This window comes from Oryx dammah, unplaced genomic scaffold (genome assembly GCF_014754425.2).
Source record: "Oryx dammah isolate SB20612 unplaced genomic scaffold, SCBI_Odam_1.1 HiC_scaffold_11210, whole genome shotgun sequence".
NCBI lineage: Eukaryota > Metazoa > Chordata > Mammalia > Artiodactyla > Bovidae > Oryx > Oryx dammah.
Genome location: NW_024080603.1, coordinates 5,538,781 through 5,547,241, shown reverse-complemented (window position 1 = coordinate 5,547,241; position 8,461 = coordinate 5,538,781). Strand labels below are relative to the sequence as shown.

At 41.2% G+C, this 8,461-nt stretch overlaps 1 non-coding gene across 1 annotated transcript; it reads left to right on the top strand.

Annotated features, from left to right (window-relative positions):
• Nucleotides 1-7,511: 7,511 nt before the first annotated feature.
• TRNAC-ACA lies at nt 7,512-7,583 on the top strand. Its single transcript has one exon. It is a non-coding gene; the product is annotated as a tRNA-Cys (tRNA).
• Nucleotides 7,584-8,461: the final 878 nt, after the last annotated feature.

The window sequence follows — 8,461 nt, the reverse complement described above, 5'->3', positions numbered from 1 at the left end:
GGAGGCTGTGAATAATCACATGCATAGCTGCAAGAGTCTGGATAAACCTGCCAAGCAAGCTAGAATGCTAATGGAGGCGGGGGTTGATTTGAAATATTCCTCTCATGTCTAGGAGACTTATTAGCTAGAGCCCTAAGTGGATTTTCTCCAGAGAAAGGTGGTCGGGGATAGCCCCCTGTTAATGTCAGGAGAGTTGGTGAAAGGCACAAAATAGTAAGACAGACAGATTCTTGTTTGGGGGTAGATGCTCGAGCAGGTCTAGGGAGCCCCTCGAATCCTGATCTGCCTTTGCCTGTCAGATCTTCTCCGCATGACCTTTGTCATGGGTAGGATCTCCTGTGGTGGCTTCAGGCAAGATTGGACATGACTGAGGAAAGAATCTCTGTGCTAGAGGATATATCAGTAGGCTCCTCAAAGACTGAAACAAACAAACAAACAAACAAACAAACAAAAAACAGAACATAACAGCCAAGAATTGTGGGACAACTGCAAAAGGGAATACCAGAAGGAGACGAAAGAAAGGGATAGAGAAATATTTTAAACAATAATGACCGAGAATTTCCCCAAACTAATATGAAACTCCAAACCCAAGGTCTGGGAAGCTCAGAGAACATAAAGCAGAGTTCAGTTCAGCTCAGTCACTCAGTCATGTCCGACTCTTTGCGACCCCATGAACTGCAGCACGCCAGGCCTCCCTGTCCATCACCAAATCCCGGAGTTCACTCAGACTCACGTTCATTGAGTCCGTGATGCCATCCAGCCATCTCATCCTCGGTCGTCCCCTTCTCCTCCTGTCCCCAATCCCTCCCAGCACCAGAGTCTTTTCCAATGAGTCAACTCTTCGCATGACGTGGCCAAAGTACTGGAGTTTCAGCTTTAGCATCATTCCTTCCAAAGAAATCCCAGGGCTGATCTCCTTCAGAATGGACTGGATGGATCTCCTTGCAGTCCAAGGGACTCTCAAGAGTCTTCTCCAACACCACAATTCAAAAGCATCAATTCTTTGGTGCTCAGCCTTCTTCACAGTCCAACTCTCACATCCATACATGACTACTGGAAAAACAATAGCCTTGACTAAATGGACATTTGTTGGCAAAGTAATGCCTCTGCTTTTGAATATGCTATCTAGCTTGATCATAACTTTTCTTCCAAGGAGTAAGCATCTTTTAATTTCATGGCTGCTGTCACCATCTGCAGTGATTTTGGAGCCCAAAAAATAAAGTCTGACACTGTTTCCACTGTTTCCCCATCTATTTGCCATGAAGTGATGGGACCGGATGCCATGATCTTCGTTTTCTGAATGTTGAGCTTTAAGCCAACTCTTTCACTCTCCTCTCTCACTTTCATCAAGAGGCTTTTTAGTTCCTCTTCACTTTCTGCCATAAGGGTGGTGTCATCTGCATATCTGAGGTTATTGATATTTCTCCTGGCAATCTTGATTCCAGCTTGTGTTTCTTCCAGCCCAGCGTTTCTCATGATGTACTCTGCATATAAGTTAAATAAGCAGGGTGACAATATACAGCCTTGACGTACTCTTTTCCCTATTTGGAACCAGTCTGTTGTTCCATGTCCAGTTCTAACTGTTGCTTCCTGACCTGCATACAGAGATCAAACTCAGGTCTCCTGCATTGCAGGCAGATTCTTTACCAGCTGAGCCACAAGGGAAGCCCGTAAAGCAGAGTAAATGCCCCCAAAATATGATGCTGAGGTATATAATTTTCAAACTACAGAAAATCAAAGATAAAGAAAAATTACTGAAAGAAACACCTCCCTTATTCATAGTGAAACAAAGGGAAGAATTACATTTAGTTTCTCAGAAATCATGCATGAGAGAAGAGAGTGGAGTGAAATAATTGTTTAAAGAAAAACAAAAAACCTAGAATTCTGTACCCTGTGAAATTATCCTTCAAAAGTGAAGGAGAAATAAAGACTTGCTCAAACAAATAAAAACTTGAATTTGTTGCCAATAATCCTGCCTTGCAATAAGTGTTAAAAGAAGTTCTTTAGAGAAAAGGAAAATTATATAGATTGGAAACTCAGACCTATATAAAGAAAGGAAGAACACTGAAGATGGAATCAGTAGAGGTAAAACAAAATCCACACTTGGACCTTGAGTAAGATGAGAAATATGAGTATAGGAGACACCCTAAGATACTGATAAGCACGTTTGTCTACGTGGGTATGATCTAGATGTTAAAAGTAACCTTCATTTCCTGAGTTGCAGCAACAACGTGGAAAGATGAGCATAAGCAAAGGAAAAGAGATGAGGAAGGAAGATATTTCCACAAAAAAAAAGTCTACCCTTTCTGCAGTAATAGAAATTCTAAATGATCTTCCTGTTGCTACTTTTCTCCCAGTTCTACTTCACATACATTCCTGCTTAATCCAGATTTCATATGCTTATAAAAAGGGAGGAAATGTGGTAACTTGGGAATGGCAGACAGGAAACCTTTATTCTAATCTATGCTCCACTTCGAACTTGGTCATTTACAAGTGACACAAGTTACTTTGCTTCTTTGGGCCTCAGTTTATTCATCTATGAAGTGGGAACAGTTAGCTAACCTAGACAATAACCCCAGAAGACCCCTGTAGCTCCAAAATTCTTTGTTCTATTTAGGAGAAATCCAACGCAGGAGACTCATGTTCAATCCCTGAGTTGGGAAGATCCCCCACCTGGAGAATCCCATGGATAGAGGAGCCTGGCTGGCTTCAGTCCATGGGGTCACAAAGAGCTGGACATGACTGAGTGACTCACACACACACACACACACACACACACACACACGAGGCTTATTTAAATAAAAAAAAATTTTAATGCTTCTCTTCTAGAATTCTGGAATTGATTTCACAGATGCCATGCAAATATCTATGGGAGACAAAACGGTAGTAAAACAAATCTTTGTTCATTTAGAGTCATTGCAATCAAGATGGTTTAGTCTGATTAAGAGGATAAAAAGTGCAAAATCCCCTTATGAATTCAGACAGGAAGAGGAGAATGAATTATCTCAGACTGTTAGCATACTAAATTTCAGCCCCTTCTATATTTCTCATTTAAATAAACTTTTCCCTCACAATAAAAATTCTAGCCTTCTAAGCAAAGATATGAAGACTTGCCTGATATTTTTCCACCAGAGGAGACCTCTCCATCCCCTCAGTTCCTGCCTGCCCTCACATCACTCTCATGGCCTGTTATCACTTTCTACATGGCATTATAATCATATGAATACAAAAGTGATCTTTCTTAGTAGACTAGGGACATCTTTGATTTCTTATTTATCCCTGGTGGCATACTGCCCAGTGTCTTGCAAATAGAAAAAAAACCATTATGAATGATTGAATGAATGAATAAATAAGTAAGAAGGAAAGAAGGAAAAGAGGAAGGGTAGATGTGGAAGGGAGGGAAGAAGGGGAAATGAAAGGTAGAAAGAAAGGAAGGAAATAATATACAAATATTTAGAAATGAATCAGATGACATCTAGTTCTCTAAAAGAATTAATGACTCACAACTCCAGAAACAGTGTACATAGTGAGGAAAACTGTACCCAATAGGATGCACAGCTGACTAAGAAGATAGGGCTTGAGTTACCTCCCTGGAAAATAAATGATGAAGCATATAATGAGCCTGGTCTGGCTTATTTAAGGCACTAGAATGCCTTGAGACACCTGGCACCATGACAATCCCTCATCTCAGGGATAGGGATTCTTGTATTTAACAATATTCAGTAGGCAGCTCAACCCTCCCTCTCCTTTCAAACTCCAGACCTGAATATCGCACCTCAAGAGTTTTTACTCTTTTCTTTCAATTCACCATCAGCTCCTATCATTCTTCCTTAAAGACAATTTTAAGCAGAGCAGAATAAGATTTAGACTCAATAAAAGTTGAATGCTCTCTACCACCATATCCCTTGGTATTAGAATCAGCAAAAGTAAAGCCTATTTAAACTAAAAAAAAAAAGAAAAAGCACCATAAAATTATAGTTTATATTTCTCCAAACAAGTTTTAGCCTAACTGAAATGTGTTGTGCATAGAGAAACAAGCAAAAAAAAAAAAATCTTAATATTTAGTTGTCAAAGGCAATCCAATATGCCATCTATGGTTACAAACAAAATGTCCATGGGGGTCACAAAGAGTTGGACATGACCGAGTGACTATCACTTCACTTATTGTAGGAAATGGAAGAAATATTCAAATGCAGCACTTTCTTGCCCACCTGTGACCTTGCCATGTAACTAGGAAAGAAAGGGAGGCGCTACTGATAATAAAAGGCAAAGGTCACCTCACAACAAAATCAGATCACTAAGCTCGGCGTTCACCCCATAACGTATGGCAATATGCTCAATTACAAGCTATTAAATGATTCTTTTCTGGAAGACAATTACTATTCTAGATTACAAGCAATCTAACGGTGGCAGCGTCTCAGAGGACAGAACCACTATTTTTGCACCCCAACTTCCCCTTGAGTCCTCCACACAGTAATTTTGCTCATCAAGCTGTCACAACAGTGGGCAAGCTGGTATTCAACACAGATGACTCTAGACAAGGAAATTGACCCTCCGGGGGAAATTCAAAGTACCTCTTGAAACTTAATGAACATCTTATCCATTTGAACAAATGAAAGCTTAAATTAGGTTGCTCCAGGATCTCAATGTTAAGTATGTGTACAATTCAATTACTCACCCCAACATTGTCCCCATAACTTTTTTTCACTCCACTCCTTCTCAAAAAAAAAAAAAAAAAAAAAAAAAGCCCTAGGCAAATGAGGTAATGATGGAATGCTATGAGAGTTTTTATTTGGAGCATTCAGTCAGAACATCAGAGGAAAAGATCAGAAGCAAGACCTCTGCTTTCTGAATGCAGCAGCTGCTTAGAAGGGCTGGCTGGGACCTCTCTGAAACATGAGCCAGAGGACAGTCATTCTGAAACAGAAAAGCCCAGCCCCAAGAGTTATGTCTGGAGTTCAGGGAATCACACTGTTGGACCCTGCTCCCTTTGCCATGTTGCAGTCCAACCTTGGCTCATGTCAGTGGACAACTTTGTTCTGATCATTTTAGAAAGATCTCAGTGAGGGATCTTCCAGGCAGATTCCAGCACACCACTGGATCCAGGACTAACCTAAAATATGGTACTCGAGACGAAAACAAAACCCTGGGTCTCAAAAAAAAAAAAAAAACATGAAAGGCAAGTGCATTTCTTTGGCTTGAATTATTTGGAAAGTTGCTTGGATTTGCTAGTCAGTTACCAGTAGGCACCAATTACAAGCAAATCCAGCAATCTTCTTGGACTCAAAGTGAGTCAGCCATCACTTTTCAGAAATTCCTAGGTCTTTGTGTGGAGTCAAATACATGTATACTAAATATCTGAGGAGCCACAGAGACTGACAGTGGCCATCAGCAAGGACATAAGAAAGCCCAGAACGTAGGTGACAGAGCAAGTGTACCCTTCCTGACTGAAAGGAGGCGTAATCACAGAATGACAATATGTAAAAGTATGAATGAAACCAAGTAAGCACTACAGTGGAGAATGAGGAAGACACCTGTGCTGGGAGCCAGCACGGGAGATCCCACCCATGACAAGGTCACACAGAGAGACCTGACGGGCAAGGCGAGTCAGGTCTCAAGGGGTCCTCTGCCTGAGCATCTACCCCGAAACCAAAATCTGTCTGTTTACTGTCTGCTCTACTATACTCTTCTGACATTACAGGGGGCTATCCCCGACCACCTTTCTCTGGAAACAGTTAACTTAGAGCTCCAACTGGTCTCCTGCATATGAAAGGAATGTTTCAGCTCAAATCCCTCTGATGGCTCTCTAACTTGCCTGACAGTTGGAGACTTTTACAACTTGTGATTGTTTACAGCCCCCCAACCGCGAGAGGCATGAAGCTTAAAACATCTTAAAGATATAGAGCCTTTTAGAGCTAAGAGTTAGTTTGGTGAAGGGTTTCATTGTTGAGTTCATGTTTGCCGCCAGGCCTCTGTATCATTTATCTTTTAGGCACCTGGGAGGATATTAATCAATGTAAATGGGATGAAGAAACAGGAATATAGTAGTTTTGATGTTAGCAATACTAGACTTTTGAGTTAATGAATTTTCTCTTTGTTATAAATCACTGTACTCCTCTTTCTTTGTTATAAATTGTTGTGTCCTTGCTATGTAAGAATGTAACTTTATTTAGTGCTTTCTGAGAGTAGCACCAGACTTTGGGAAGAACAACACTATTAAGGCAAATAAGTTCTCTGGTTGACAGATCCTTATCAGAAAAGGGCCGTTAAATGTTAATTGGCCTTCTGGCCATAAGATGATGTAAATCACCTAAGACTTGTGCATACAGCTAGGTATGCAGAGAGAAAGCCTGGTCTCAATGAGTCAGGGCTGCTGACGCTGCATAATTTTGTATTATCCATTGATCTCTATGTACAACCAAAAGTATAAAAAGCTTTCCAATAAAGGATGGGCCAGTCACTGGAAAGACTGGTTTCCCCCATGTTGAATCTCTCTCTCTCTCTCTTTCTCCCTCTTCCTCTCTCTCCTTTTCAGGCTGAATTCCCATCTGGGGCGTGGAGGCTCACCATGTCTACTTACTTGCCCTGGCTTCTAAGACCCACGCAAGAGGGAGCCCAAGGTGTGGCACCCTCCGCTATTCATGCAGACACGGTGGCCTAACGTAGATGGTGCAAACCTCTTGTCTCATGGTTTTATTAGCTTTGTGCATAAACCAAGTTATTCAGCCTCTTTTCTCCACTAAATTTTCCTACTACACTATTCTTTCCTAATCTCTTTATATTTCTAAATAAGTAAGTTTTTCCTCGCCTACTCCGTCCACCCTTCGAATTCCCTGGATCCACCGGGACTGGACCCCGGCACACCTGGGTTCTGATCCCAGACTTGCTACTGTGATGAAATTGTGAACAAGTCATTAATCTCTTTGAGCTCCAGTTTTGAATGCATAAAAATAAAGACATTGAACTATTAGTATTGATGGCATTATGTTTTATGCCTTGCCAGTTTCAGAACTGAAGTTGACAGAAGTTAAACTGGAGGGTTGCTAAATTTACTTTTACCCCTTATATGATTTTAATGTTTTTAAAAAATCAAATTGAGAAAAAAACAGCTCTTGAGACAAGACTTCTCAAGCATATGCCACCATAGCAAAGTGTCTTGGGATATCAGTTAAGATGAGTTTGGCCTCAAAAAATCCTCAATATAATTTACTAAATAGGAAGAAAATGCTTTCTTTCTCATTGGAAGATTTTCAGAAGTCATGCTACTAAAAAAAGTTCTCTGAGACTCAGTTTCTTGACACTCTGCCATGCTGTCGCCTGCAGCAGTGGGCCTCACCTCCCCCTAGCTCTTCCCTGCCAACCGGGTTGCTGCAGCAGCTCTGGAACAATGTCTTGACTAGCAGCTGCAGGAGGAAAATGCAAGCCATGCTGCACCAGTTCTGTGTGTTTCGTATCAGCAAGGAAGACAATGCCCAGAAGTTCCCAGCAGATCTCCATGCAACTCTCAGAATTCCCTGGTGGCTCAGATGGTAAAGCGTCTGTCTACAATGCAGGAGACCCAGGTTCAATCCCTGGGTTGGGAAGATCCATTGGAGAAGGAAATGGCAATCCACTCCAGTACTCTTGCCTGGAAAATCCCACGGACAGAGGAGCTTGGTAGGCTACTGTCCATGGGGTCGCAAAGAGTCGGACACGACTGAGTGACTTCATGTAATGTAAAAAATGTGCCCATTTGAAAGTAAAAAAAAAGGACTACCAGGCTTGACCTAGTGTAATCATAGCTTCATGCCTTGGCCTTAGAAATGTGGCTAGACTTCCCTGAAGGAGCCAGCTGTGGGGAAATGGGGCTATTGTCAAAGAAATGAGGGAATGGCTTTGGAGAGGAAACCAAAATTGCTACACAGGGAAGAGCTCCAAACCATCAGGATAATGCCATAATTTAAAGGAATTAATGAGATCAGTGATCCTGCTCAATTTCACCATTTATCTAACAATGGTGTGCATCACAAATTAAGTATAATCAGAAGAAGGATTGCTGCCTCTTAGCAGTCTCTGATGGATCAATAGAAAAAAATTTAAATATCATAATAGATGTGAACTTGATCTTTATGACATAACTCTCCTGTGTGTTATTGGGGAGCCGTGAAGAGAGTAGAAGAGAGGAGACTAAATAACACTGACTAGAGTCAGAGGAGTTCTGAATCAAGGTCAGCAGAGAGAAAATAATACAGATGGGAGTTCAAGACAGGGACAGGAGGAGAGGCTCAGGGGAGGGGTAGTTAAGGAGTTTGGGACTGACATGTATACACTGCTATATTTAAAATGGATATTCAACAAAGACCTACTGTATAGCACAAGGAACTTGCTCTATATTATGTAACAACCTAAATGGAAAAGCATTTGGAAAAGAATAGATGCATGTTTGTGTATGACTGAATCACTTTTTTGTACACCTAAAAAT